At 39.2% G+C, this 14779-nt stretch overlaps 1 long non-coding RNA gene across 2 annotated transcripts; it reads right to left on the minus strand.

Moving 5' to 3' along the window:
* Positions 1-827: 827 nt before the first annotated feature.
* On the minus strand, positions 828-14230 carry LOC106035343 (uncharacterized). 2 transcript variants are annotated; one of them, XR_001206714.3, is made up of 3 exons: positions 14037-14230; positions 1319-1436; positions 828-1048 (listed from the first exon to the last, which is right to left on the minus strand). It is a non-coding gene; the product is annotated as an uncharacterized lncRNA (long non-coding RNA). The 2 variants fall into 2 exon arrangements; XR_001206715.3 differs by having other exon boundaries at positions 828-1025; positions 14037-14225.
* Positions 14231-14779: the final 549 nt, after the last annotated feature.

A 14779-nucleotide genomic window follows, 5' to 3' on the forward strand; every position in this document is an offset into this window, starting at 1 on the left:
ATGGGGCGGGAGCAGCTCTTTGTTTGCAAAAGGCTGGGAACGACTACAACATTCACACTGCCAGAATACTTTATTAGTATTCCTTGTCTTACAGCCTGGCAAGTGGAAAACTAGAGATCTGTCATCAATTACAATGGTGATGATGAACCAGCCTAAAATAGGCCAGTGAACAGGGTAAATGCCCCTGTGGTTTGCCAATTACCTAAATTATTTGCAGTAGTTTTAGTGTACATCTGCAATGAATACAAATAGAAAGCACATGATGTCTGGAATGCAGCATGTTTAAGATCAGCTTTGGTGTTAACAGAGGAGGGGAAACAACTGACATGGTTTAACTGAAATATTTCAGAAGAGGAGCTCTCACTCACATCTCTCTCCCCAACTTCTCACATGTGAAATAGACTCCATTCTGTTTGGCAGCCCTATGTTGTTTTCTGTCTAGGGTGAACCTGATAGGGAAGCATGGAGCTGCCAAGTCTGCAGCAAGTATCACTGGCCAATTTCACCAGTCCTTGGCAATGACTCATCCAGAATGACCATGGAAATGGATTGGCAGGACCAACAGCAGAGGAACTCAGCTCACCAAGGTTTTTCTCTTCCAGCAGAATTCTGTTGTAGACAGAAGGTGACCATGAGCAGAAGAAAAGGAGGCATTTAGGCAGGCCACTTTTAAATACACCCAAATTATAAAGAATACTCAAAAAAAGCAAACAAACAAACAAACAAAAAAAACACCTTTTATTGTATGCATATGTTCCTTCAAAACTTTTTTAGAAGGTTTTGTGGTACGATACAGAGAGAAATCTTTTACAGTGACTCAGAAAAGCTTATACCCTCGTAACAACGAACTTTTATTCTTTATAGGGAAAACAGCTGGACTGCCACTGGTTTGGTGAATGTGTAGATTGACTGCTCTTTCTTCTTGGTCTGCTTTTTTCACTTCTTTTCTTTATATGATTCCTTCCCACTTCTCCTTTAACTGCTTCAGAAATCTTTGGGTAATTGCAGTGACTTGTTCACAATTCCTGTATCCAACCACAATGACTCTCTGTTATTTAAAAGATTGCATGAATAACTATTGGCATCTCTTAGAGTTGTCTGCTATTCCTAGATTTTGAAACATATATTTTGTGGCCTGATAAGCCTCTGCATTTTAAGTAAAAAGCACAGAATGCAACAGAATATTTGGTATACTACAATTGGACTACTTATAACTTTATAACCTCTTGGCTTTCGTATAAACCTGGAGTCTAAATCCACTACAAACATCATTTGGTTAAGAAATCAAAAAGTAGATGCTTAGAATCCTGTCACTTACTGTGGCTGACCTCAGCATTGTCTAAGCAGACAGACCAAAACAGAAGAAATAGGTTGCTTTCTAATTTTCCTCTGTGTTCTCAGGGCATGGATAATAAGCACCAGTAGAATTGGCCTCCCTTCAAAAAAACAGATAATTTAGGAGAATAAACACAAAAGCTCAACTCAACTACAGGAAAAGCACAAAGGTTATTACTCTCTCCAGGGTATCAGAAAGGAATAGGCTATTAAGTATTGCCCACTAAAGTAAAGCAAATACTATGACCCAATGTTAGTTTAGAGGTCATTATTTTGAAATGAGCTCTCTAAGATAGTGCTACAATATCAACTGATTTTATTCAGCCTGCTATTAACAGTGACTACACCTTCTAACATGAAGAAAATATATAAAGAATTAAGATCTACTGAATTTTTTACAACTTCTGAGTGGATAAAACTTTCAAAAGAAGACCATTGTTCATAAATAAATAAATAAATAAATAAATCCTTTAATTCATGTACAGAAATATTGTAGAAACACTGAGTAAGATTTTAGACACTTTCTTGCTTATTGGACATACTGTTGTCATACTACTAACATAAAATGTGTTGATTCACTTCACAGAATATCCAGAATTGTTACTAAATTCCACAGTGACCAGTTTCTTATGCTAATTGATAGTCTGGTGTTCTCCAAAGATTAAAGAAAAGTGAAATTAAAGCTATAAAATCAAATGATAACAACTTTATAATGTCTCTTTAATTTAGTAAAATGCGATTAAAGTCACAAAGAGATAGAACTATGAATATCAAGATGAAAGTAATTGACAGAGTAAATGTTACAGAGCATGGCTGCAGAAGAGCAAAAAGAAATGTCAATAAACTTCAGTGTTGCTGAGCTATCTAAGCAGGCACATTGAACGGCAGAAGACTTGAGGACAGCCAATAGTAAAGAAAGCTATGATGAACGTTTATGAAATTACTAGTAGATAGTATTGAAAGGCTCTGGTTTTATAGGCATGCAAAAAACACTAGAAATGCAATGTGGACTGTAATTACAGTAGAAGCCTGAGAGTGTACAAGAAAAATGCTTCACTGATTGGAATAATTTGAGCTGAATATACTCCAATTTGTAAAACCCTCAGTTTCTGGCAACATGTGTTTTAAAAATGGTTTCTTATAGGTTGTAATCTGTGGAGAAGTTGCCTTGGTATTCACATTAAGCTTTTTGAGGCTGGTAGAGACATAGTAGTATAACCTATATGGTGACAAATGAGTCAGTCATGGTCTATGTCCGATGTGACATTCATATTTATCACAAAACTTATTAGCATAACTGTAAATAAGTTGCATTGCTGTTGATCATGTAATGTAAGAAACTTCGTAGAAACTATACTTTTAAATTTCTATTTTCTTATCCCTACAAATAGAATGTTTGGGTCCAGGAAAAAATCCTTTTGAGGGTACCTTCACCAAATGTATTCTGTGAAGAGGAAGTAGAAATCCAGTCCCTACAGCTTTCAATATAGCACATTCATAACCTGAATATTTTAAATTTGCATTGTAAAAACAGGATAAACCTGTGCTGCTGGATTCCTCCTACTTGTTCTAGACACCTAGAACTTTTGACCTGTGAAAATCTTGCCAAAAAAAATCCAGATTATTGGGGAAAAGAATGTGTATCTAGTTCATGAAAATCAAACATTTAGACAGTTGACACTCTTTGATAGAGTCATGGGATCAAACTTTTCTTCTGAAACAAGAGAATGCAAAGACATAAGGATAAGTCATCTGACATAATGACTTTTTGATTAGTCTACTAAATTTTGGTTCAACTTGATATTACAATTTCAAGATTAACTGTCTTTCACAACCTGAAAAAAAATGTACAGCCAAGATCTAAGTTAGTATAACTCTGGTGTCAGTGTGTTCTATAAATTATAGGATTTCAGAAGTAGACAAGCATCTCTACTCTACTATGTTATTTAAAACATAGACAGTAAGTTTATAATTCCTAGCAATGTTAAATGGTACTGCTTGTTTGAAAAGAAACAAGCAATATCTTCCTGATTCACAAAGTATACTGAAATCTAATATATTTAAAGAAAAGTATGAAGACTAAATCAGGAATGTATATTTAGATTCAGAATAACACATCCAGTGGATCATAAAATAAAGTTTAACATACTTTGTGGGCAATATGAAAGTCATGAAAGAAAAAATATTTACAGTCTGAAGCCAGTTTCTAATACACAGTTGCTCAAGTGTTTGTTAACAAGGATCACAAGAGAAAATTTTGAACTAAATTGGGGGGGGGGGGGGGGGGGGGGGGGGGGTTGTATGTTATGTGTGTGAGTGTTGTGGTTTAACCCGGCTGGCAGCTAAACACCACACAGCCGTTCGCTCACCCTCCCCCCTCCCTCTCTGGGATGGGGGAGAGAAATGGGAAAGTGAAGCCGGTGAGTTGAGATAAAGACAGTTTATTAAGACAGGAATATAATGATAACAATAATAATAATAATAGTGATAATGATAATAGTATTAATAATAATAATGTGTAAGAAAACAAGTGATGCACAATGCAATTGCTCACCACCCGCTGACCGATGCCCAGCCTATCCCCGAGCAGCCGGCCCCCCACCCCGGCCAGCCACCCCTATGTATTGTTTAGCATGACGTCAGATGGTATGGAATACCCCTTTGGCCAGTTTGGGCCAGCTGTCCTGGGTCTGTCCCCTCCCAGCTCCTGCTGCACCCCCAGCCTGCTCGCTGGCAGGACAGAGCGAGAAGCCGAAAAGTCCTTGGCCTGGTGTAAACACTGCTCTGCAACAATTAAAACATCAGCATGTTATCAGCGCTCTTCTCATCCTAATCCAAAACATAGCACCCTACCAGCTACTATGAGGGAAAATTAACTCTGTCCTAACTGGAACGAGGACAGTGAGTAGTATGTGCATGTATGATACAACAGATTTTCAAGAAAATAATGTCTTAGAAAACAAAGACTAAAAAAACTAGATGTCATAAGTCGGAAAACAGAAAAAAAAAATAGTTCATTAGCTGGAAAAGGACTTTATAACTTTTCATAATCCCAACTTCTTCCTTAGGCTTAAATTGCCATCTGCACATTTTTGTGAGTTTGGAGTAGCCAGCAAAACCTCCACTGAGGGCTGTTTCACAATTACAGTATCCTTCCCATTCTGGCGTGTAAAGAATGATCCAATGTGTTGCACTGCTGGGCTTGCCTGCGAACCATCCTCATCACCCTCTTTACAACATGAGAGAAAATAAGACTCAGATCATAAGATTTATAAATAATATTTTACTAAGGGATATGAAGTTCAGGTGACACAAGGCAAGAACTGACCAAGGTTTGGTTATAGATTTTTTGATCAGAAGTATAGTACATAGAAAACAAATACAGTCACTATGAAATAATTTTGTCTTGGAGACAGAGATACTAAGGTTGTTTTACACTCATCACAGATTCTTTAGTAGTCCATATAAGTTAGTACAGCTCACATGTGAGCCCTTTGTGTACTGATGATTTATTTACAATACGAGGGAGCTAACTAATGCATAGGTTTCTGTATTCATTTGTGGGTGATTGAAATGTCTTTCAAAAATTAATGCACCCAGGATGAAGGGACAGTAAAATGAGTAAATTCCTTTTGTCTAGAGAGAAGTATAGAAGAGACAAGTTCCAGAATTCTCATAAGTACATTAAATTATCTCCTACTGTTGGCATAGACACCCATTCTTGTGACAGCTGCAGTTTCTTGTAAGTCTATGTAATAAATACAGCTAGGCCCTAAATGAAATCCTGTATGTACAATTCTAACTCAAGAATGGTGCAAGTGTGGGTTCAACTTTGGCAGGAGGAACATTTCATCTGCAGCTGTCAGTAGAGATGACAACTCCCAGAGACAGTGCCAGCATGCTGGTCAAGGAACTACCTTTGCAAAACATACTGGGAAACCCAGTATAGCAGGAGGGTTGTAGTTGGATGATTTTTAAGGTCCCTTCCAACCTGAGCCATTCTATGATTCTATGATTCTATGATTTTATGATTCTATGATTCTATGATCTAGCTAGAATTAAAAGAAGTGTCATTTCATGTAAGAGGAACTGTTACAGTGTAAATTCAACATTTCTGGGAATTTATGACTGGAAGATTTATTTGAGATTGTTGAGGTCTTCATATGACTAATAAGTCCATAGAGAATCATAATTTAAGCCTGATAGATTGATAATAGCAGATAATTCATTGTTTCCCAAGCACTTTTTTTTTTTTTTAATTCCTGGTACTCTTCCTTCTGAGTTGTTTATAAAATATATTAACTTGTTTTCACTTTTGTAAAAGTGTTAAACTAAACATGCCTTTTATATATATGGGTTACATTTTAACAGAATATTTTCTAGACTAAGTCCCCCATATCTACAATTTCCTTTACAGTAATTTTTAACAGAAGTACAAGTGCTGATTTAACTGTCCATAAAAAGAGAACATTTATTCACAGCATCTGGCTTTTTGCTATATTCAAAGAAAAAAAAATTATCAAAACAGCACTGGTTCATCTGGACCATCCCCCTGACTGTGTTACTGCAGTTGATATTGCACTATTTAATTGAAAACTAAGCAGCCAAATGAATATTGTTTTGCAGCATCCAGAATTCCTCCCAAAAGAACAATGATAAAAAATATGGTAAGAACTAGTACCCAGCTGATAGATGTTTGTGTGGTGGTTTTACCTGGCTGGGCAGCTGAACTTCACCACAGCTGCTTTCTCTCCCCTCCACAAAGCGAAAGAAGGAGAAAATATGATGAAAAGGGCTCAATGGTCGAGATAAGGACAGGGAGATCACTCAACAATTGTTGTCACAAGCAAAAAAGACTCAGCATAGGAAAATTAATATTTATTGCCTATCACTAGCATACTAGAGCAGTGAGAAGTGAAAAGCCAACTAAAAACACCTTCCCCACATCTATTCCCCTCTATCTCCCTCCTCCCTCTGAGCGGCGCAGGGGAACAGGGATTGGGGGTTACAGTCAGTCACTAAACACTTGTCTCTGCAGCTCCCTCATGGTTACTCTCTGCCCCTGCTCCACGTGGGGTCCCTCCCAAACTGATCCTGTGGGAGCTTCAAGAGCTGTTCCCACATGGCTCCGTACCACGGGGTCCATCCCCCAGGAGCAAACTGCTCCAGCACGGGTCCCCCACGGGCGGCAGCTCCCCCCAGACCCCCTGCTCCTGCGTGGGCTCCTCTCCACGGGCTGCAGCTCCGGCCCGGGGCCTGCTCCTGCGGGGGCTCTCCATGGGCCGCAGCCTCCTCCAGGCCACATCCACCTGCTCCACCGGGGGCTCCTCCACGGGCTGCAGCGTGGAGATCTGCTCCGTGTGGGACCCATGGGCTGCAGGGGGACAGCCTGCTCCACCAGGGGCCTTTCCACAGGCCGCAGGGGAACTGCTGCTCCTTGCCCGGAGCACCTCCTGCCCTCCTTCTGCACTGACCGAGGGGTCTGCAGGGCTGGTTCTCTCCCGTTTGCTCACTCCTCTCTCCCAGATGCTGTCACAAAGTAGTTTTTTTCCCTTCATTCAATCTGCTCTCCCAGAGGCCCACCCAGCATTGCTCACTGGATTGACTATGGCCAGCAGCAGGTGCCTTTTGGAGCCATCTGGAGCTGGCTCTTATCTGATATGGGGCAGCTTCTGGGATTTTCTCACAGAGGCCACCCCTGCAGCCCCCCTGTTACCAAAACCTTCCCCCATAAAGCCAGTAGGGTTTGCAAATCACATTTCAAAGATAAAAGGAAAAAAAAAATGTGGTGGGAGAGGGGTGGGGATTCTACAAGTTTGAAAAGTACAGAACTCGTGTTTGGTGCATATTCTGAGGCTGAGTTGTCTTTTTTTCCCTTCATCTCTTTCCATCTCTTCCTGTGTCACACAGCATCTATTTCTTCACAGTTTTAACATCAGTCAATTTTAGTACTTTACGTTACAGGGGAGATAACTTCATTGGTAGAACTTGTAGTATGAACATCATTACATTCGTGCCTAAGTGTTTTTACAAGCCCAATTTTCATGTTGGTGTATTGCCATTTTTTTAAATTGGTGTAGTTAACATAAAAAGGATACAAATGTATAAATACTATCTCATATATTTCTATAAATGTATTTTCTGATCTGTTGTTCATTCAAACATCAGAATCTGGGCATAGCATGATGGATGCTTCATAATATTTTAAATATAAGAAAAGATGTAAAATAGTAAAGAAAACAAACTATTGTTTGTCTTTATTACAATCATTTGTTTATTGCAAACTATCTTTGGAGCATACTGCACATTCCTCTCTCCAGCAAGACAAACAGTTTAATTTTCAGTTCATGATTAGGAGTTAAAAACTAATGCAGATAGTTTAATTATTTATACATTTTCTCTTTCCGTTTAAATATTTCACATCAGAGTATCTGTCTGCATCCTTGCATACCACTGACCTAAACTTTAAAGCACAGTAAAGCAAGGCTATGTAATCCATTCAAGTAGCAGTGGTATCCTTTTTCCAACTGTGATCACATCTCAGGCAAATCAGAAACTGGCAGACCCAAAGTCTGTGTTACAATGGATTATAATTCTATTCCTCTCTATAGTTTCCTCTAAACAACAGGTCAATTCCCAACAGAAAAAAAAAAAAAATCTGTAGTGAGCTCTGTAATGAATCACTGGATAGAAAAGAAAGGGTAAAAAGGTTTCTAATGAAAGTGGCTTTAAATTCATCCAGTCCATTTTTTCAGTCAGTAGATAGTGCATTCAAGTGTCACCTTTTGTCCCCCATCTTGGGCTGAGCATCACAATTCTGGTGCAACTAAAGGTATTAATGTAGAAGAGGAAACTAATGTGATCTTCGACAAATCATTAAACTGCAAAATTCCTACTTTTCTCAAAGATGTGAGCAAATAGCTTGATCCTAGAGTAATCATTTAATAATTTCAGATCAGAAAGAGAAGATATGCTGTTAATATATATGTGCTAATATATTTGACTCAACATAATATAAACTGAGGAGAATATGGGTATTTGACAGGAAGTATCTCAACGGAACATAAGCTCATGGCCAAACACATGTGCTAATGATTCCAGTACAATAGGAATGGGCAATATCCATTAGAGGTGGTTCCTTATTACAGGCAAGTTATGAATAGTGAAATGAAAACTTTGGAAAGAGTCACAGTAAAGCTGAATACGTCAAGGATCCATACCTCCAAATGAAGTTTCATGACATGGGAATTGAATTAGGAAGGCTGAAGCCACAATACCATAGTGACTCCAAGTCCATGTCTGTTGCTGTTAATGGCTGTTCTCAACTCCATATCATATCAGAAGGGCTATCTTTAAGTTACTGTTCTAGGCTGTGGAAGAACTGGAATGAAACTACTACACAAAACATTTATTATCTACTCTACTTATTAAAATATTCATTAAGAACATAGCTGGTAAAATGTTAGAGGAATCTGCAACAATACAGTGGGAAAAAAAAAGAAAAAAAAACATTGAATTAATCAGGAAATGTGTTGATGAAACATAGTTTATAATAAACACCCTATTATTTTTATTGTCTCATCCTTACAAGAAAAAGACTTTGTTCATTCTTGATAGAACCTGGAGCATTTGGAGATTTATAATGTCTCATGTCAGATCCAATTAATGTTACTCAGTTTTCTTAAATGATCCTTCCCTCATTTATGCTTTAAAAAATAAAAGTCCCATTGATGTCAATTCAAACAAGATAGACAGTTCAGAGTCTGAGACCAAAAGCCCTACAAGGCAATGGAAAACTAAAATCCTAAGCTTTAGGTCTAGAAGAAAGTATTTCATTTAGGAATGGAATACGTTAATTCTTTCAATTTGATTATACACAGCTTTTTACTGACTGTGCATGTTTTCTTTAAGTAGAAAAGAAAAATCTCAGTCATAAATATGCACACTGCCAACTTTACAAATATCATGTCTACCAGCAAGTTCACCACAGAACAAATGGACACATATATACCAAGAATGTTAAATTATTTTTGAACTATTTATAGTTCTATAGATAGATAAGCACCCACATAAACTCTCATAGTGTTTACACACACACACAAAAGTACCAAGATGCTACTACTGTATTTTGAGTTCACATAATCATTGGTTTCTTCCTACAGAAATATTAAGAAACATTTTAAAGCCTTTTCCTCTGAGTTCTGTGATGACAGTTGTTATTTATCATTGTGTGCTAAAATGGTCACTTGTAAAAACAGGTAAAGTATAACTTGAAGCTTACATTTGCAGTTCTGGACCTTTGGTGAATATGATGGATATGAAACAACATGAGTTAAATAATTTGCACATGCAGCTTTGGGAAACAAAATTCATGACCTCAATAACTGCCCAAGACAGGGCTTAGAAAAATATTTTGTGCTGTAAAACTAACCACATTCTGAAACTGTAAAAAGGAATGTTTGTTCCTGTATTTATTCAGATAGAACTATAAACAATGCATATTTCTACAAAACTTTAAGTGATAGCATATATTTTAGCGGACATAAAGCTCATTGCATGCTTCACAGACAGTATCACAGCAAATGTTGCCACCATATGTCTTCAGTGGGAAGGAATGTTGAAGATCACCTTCAGTTACCCAAACCTCAGGGGCAGACTCATCAGTTTATTGTCTTCCTTTATAATGCTTCTGTCTCATCCATCCTCTCTACTTCAGTTCACTTGGTCTTTGAACCTTGTTCTCTCTGTATTGTATTATGCCTCATTTTTCAAACTGCACTATGTATTAACAGAAGAAGAAGAAGAAAAGAAGAAAAGAAGAAAAGAAGAAGAAGAAAAGAAGAAAAGAAGAGAAGAAGAAGAAGAAGAAGAAGAAGAAGAAGAAGAAGAAGAAGAAGAAGAAGAAGAAGAAGAAGAAGAAGAAGAAGAAAGAAGAAGAAGAAGAAGAAGAAGAAGAAGAAGAAGAAGAAGAAGAAGAAGAAGAAGAAGAAGAAGAAGAAGAAGAAGAAGAAGAAGAAGAAGAAAGAAGAAGAAGAAGAAGAAGAAGAAGAAGAAGAAGAAAGTAAGCAAGCAGATGACAGTTTGATATTCTTCCCAAGCCACTGGATAATGGGTAGGTCTCAGCTGTTTTTTCTTATTACTGGAGTTGAAACTGGCTTCTTTTTCTGTTCCCAGTTCACTCACCCCTCCACCCTTTCTGTTTTCTTTCAGGACCCCACTTATTTCTCGACTCTAGGTACAGATATCTATGTGTTGAAAACATTAGGTTAGACTACTAAAGGCTCATCTACACACACAAAGGAGCTCAAAGGCACAACAGAAAGTGGTGGAACCCCAATAACACAATGAGAGGAATGAGCCTCTGACGCATCCTCTCACCAAGCATTCCAGGAGGGTGTCAGCCCCATGGCCCAGGAACAAGACCCATCACCATCAGACAGTGAGGTAGGCTCTCCAGGCCACCTTACAGTCTGAGGGTGGATACTGCCACAGTGGTATGGGACTCCTGTATAACTGAAGGATAAGGTGATAAAAGGGACGAGACAAGCATATAAACAGGCTGCTGGCAAGTGTGCATATCTAGTCATGTCCTGCATCTGATCTGTACAGTCTGTACTGTCTTCTACATTTCTAATTATTTTCCTGGACAAGGAGACTCTACTGTGTGTGCGTGTATGTGTATAGAGGTCTAAGTGCCAGCAATTGGAGTGGAGGCCATGGGTCATAAGCACTGTGTACCCAGGGTGCCAGCAACTTAAGAGACTACAGTGTGTGCACATTGCATGAGCGTGTGTGTCAGTCTGTCACCACTAGCAAAGATGAAGCTAGACTAGCTCATGAATAGGACAGAAGTTTGGGAGTCAGATATTGAAGTAACCATAAGTCTGTCAGAGAGACCATAAAGACAGAGTGCTGGCTACTGTCGAAACCAGGAGGTCTAATTCAGCATATGGGCAGGAGGTAAGGTCTGGGAATTGGCTAGTGGCAAGGTTATAAGTCTGGACCATCTACCAGAAAGACTCATTTGCATGTGTGTGTTTGTGCATGAGGCAGCAGGGATACCAAGGAAACCCATCACCATCTACTGGTTAGAATGGGAGTATAAGGCCCGCTACTGGGGGGGATCCATAGTGCATGTGTCCATGCATACGTGTGTAGGTTTAAGCAACAGTAAATGAAGTAGATCTATGGTATTTGGGGGTTCATGCATCCTGGTGCCAGCAGCTGGGAAGACGAGGGATCCAGGGCCAGCTACTGGATAGACCTGGGTGTTTAAAGACAGCAGGCAGACATACAGTGTATCTATATATGTATGCGTGTACTTCCTGCTAACAGACCTTCATCCTAATAGCAGCCTTCCAATACCTAAACAGGGCCTACAGGAAATCTGGAGAGGGACTCTTTGTCACGGAGTGTAAGGATAAGACAAGGGGTGATAGTTTAAAGCTAAAAGAGGGTAGATTTAGATTAGATATTATGAGGAAATTCTTTACTATGAGGGTGATGAGGTACTAGCACAGATTTCCTGGAGATGTTGTGGATGCCCCATCCCTGGAAGTGTTTAAGGCCAGGTTGGATTGGGCTTTGTGCAACCTGATCTAGTGGGAGGTGTTCCTGCCCATGTCAAGGAGGTTTGGAACTAGATAATGCTTAAGGTCCCTCCCAACACAAGCCATGATTCTAAGATTCTATGATTCTAAGATACTTCCCAATAAAAGGCATGGCTTACTGCCTGCTCAGAGGGTCATAATCCTTAAAACTGCAGGTAGAAAATCACTAAATAGTGAATGGTACCAAATAAATAAAATTTCATATAGGGTAGCAGAAGAAATTACATTTTCTCCCCATAGAAATACATCATCCTCTACCTCCCACAGGAATTTTTCTTACTTTTAAGTAAGTTTAAGAATTTAAGTTGAATGATCATTCTTTCTGAAAATCTGGGACGATTCTTGAAAATAGAAGCCTGAAGTCAGTCTCCTAAATCCATATTTAGTTCGCTGCCCAATTAAAATCCGAGCTCCTATTACTTTCTTTGAGATTGTTTAAGAATCAAAGAATGCATCAGCAGAAGAGCCGGAGAGCAGTCCATGCTACTGAAAACCAAGTAGGTCTTTGAATAAGACCTTATTTTTATCTACTCCTGAACTCTCATTTTTTGAAGGGTTTGGCCCAGCATTCAAGTTGTTTCTTTGTGGGGGGAAAAGTAGAGGGAGATAACAAGATCTGTATTATCTCTAATAAAAACAAACAGAAGAATGTCTCTTCAGTTCTAAAAGACTCTAACTATACTTTCTGATGTGCATTTCAGAAAGCTGCCTGGGAAGGGAATGAACTTGCATAATGAATAATAAGCTCTGCTGAAGCTCAGAGCTGTAATGCAAATAAACATATTAAGTGAATGCATTTTCCATGCAGCATAGCTTCTGCCAGGAAATTTGTTGAAAACATTGTTTTGCCATTGACAAAGGCAATGTGCCAAATTCAAACCTGGTGTGAGTGGGCGCAGCTTGTCTGGTTTCAGTGGCATTGTGCCCATTCACACCAGGTCTGTAATTGGCCTATTGTGCTTTAAAGGCTTTCATTATCCAAGATGTGTCAAAGTGCAGATAAACAAATTCCGCAACTACAGAGGAGCTTTTTTTCAGGGTCAATACTAATTTTCAGTTCACTTAGCAGGCATAAACTCCCTCTGGCTGAGTTTGGTCTGTGACTCTACCAACTTTCTAACCTACAGAATGAAAATATTTGGTGCTCTGTCAGCTCCCTCTCATCTGCTAACTGCTAAAATGAGCCAGCCTAAAAGGCAGCAGCTTCAGAAACTGTATCTCAGAAAAGGGTGGGAAGCTGGACTGATTCAATAAAAATTGACCTGACCTTCCCGTTCTGACTTCATCCCAGGCAAAATCTCTTTCAAGTTTCAGAAATGTTTTATTTACTCTTTCTCCCACATGTTATGTCAAATGTCAAACCAGAAGGGTAAAAAAAAATGTATAAGATGTAGTTTTTTTATGTGAGATCTTTAATCATGTTTTATGGCTCCAAATTATGCAAATAAATATCTGAATCTTGTGTGCTGTGCACACAAATTAAATCATACCTCAGAACCCTTTGAAGTATACCCATCCAATGTCAGAGAGAAGATGCAATGTTTCTGAACTCAGCATTTTCTCCATCTTTGATACACTAAACACTGAGGACTCCTCCTCTCCTCTCCTCCTCTCCTCTCCTCTCCTCTCCTCTCCTCTCCTCTCCTCTCCTCTCCTCTCCTCTCCTCTCCTCTCCTCTCCTCTCCTCTCCTCTCCTCTCCTCTCCTCTCCTCTCCTCTCCTCTCCTCTCCTCTCCTCTCCTCTCCTCTCCTCTCCTCTCCTCTCCTCTCCTCTCCTCTCCTCTCCTCTCCTCTCTCTCTCCTCTCCTCTCCTCTCATCACTGTCATGTAAGTACATGGTGATAAATGTCAAATTTGGCAAACAGTTATTAGGCTGAGCAGTATGATATTTATCCTGGGATACAATTTATAGTCTTTACAGTAATACAGGTATATAAATGGTTAAAATGTAGTTAATATGAGATTTAGATTCTAAGCAGAGAGAGTATCAAAATTTAATGTAAGATTTTGTAAGAATGAACAGAACTGTATGCAATATAAGAATTGTAAATCTGATGTGATACAATTTCTTATGCAAGCTGACTTCTTTTACCTTTTTCTGGAATGTAAACATGGAGCTGGCTGCATAAGATCAGGTCACCTATTGCCTGGGGAAAGCTGACTGAATTATGCAGTCCCTGACTGGATGTACCCATGAGTGCTGAGGGAGATAGCAGATGTGATTGTGAGGTCACTCTCTGTAATCTTCACTTAATTGTGACAACTGGGAGAAGTGCCCAAAGACTAGAAGAAAGCAAATGTCACTCCTATCATCAATCAGGGCAAGAAGGAGGACCCAGGGAACTTCAGGCTGGTCAGCTTCACCCTGATACCTGGGAAGGTGATGGAACAGCTATTTTGGAAACTATTTCCAGGCACATGAAGGAGAAGGATATCAATGAGTAGTCAGCATGGATTCACCAAGGTGAAGTCATGATAGACCAACCTGATGAAATGACCAGCCTGATGGATGAGGTCAGAGCAGTGGATATTTACTGATTTCTGTAAGGCCTTTGACACTGTTCCCCATAAGATCCTCATAGAGAAGCTGTTGAAGTATGGGCTGGATGAGCAGACAGTGAGATGGATCAAAAACTGGCTCAAGAGCTGGGCCCAGAGGGCAAGGGTCAGTAGTGCAAAGTCTAGTTGGAAGCCAGTAATGAGCAGAGTACCCCAGGGGTCAATACTGTGTCCAGTCCTGTTTAATGTATTCATTAACAATCTGTATGATGGGGTTAAGTGTACCCTCAGTAAATTCACAGATGACAAAAAAGTGGGGAGAGTGGCAAACTCACC

The sequence above is a fragment of the Anser cygnoides genome, chromosome 3, assembly GCF_040182565.1.
Source record: "Anser cygnoides isolate HZ-2024a breed goose chromosome 3, Taihu_goose_T2T_genome, whole genome shotgun sequence".
Taxonomy (NCBI): Eukaryota; Metazoa; Chordata; class Aves; order Anseriformes; family Anatidae; genus Anser; species Anser cygnoides.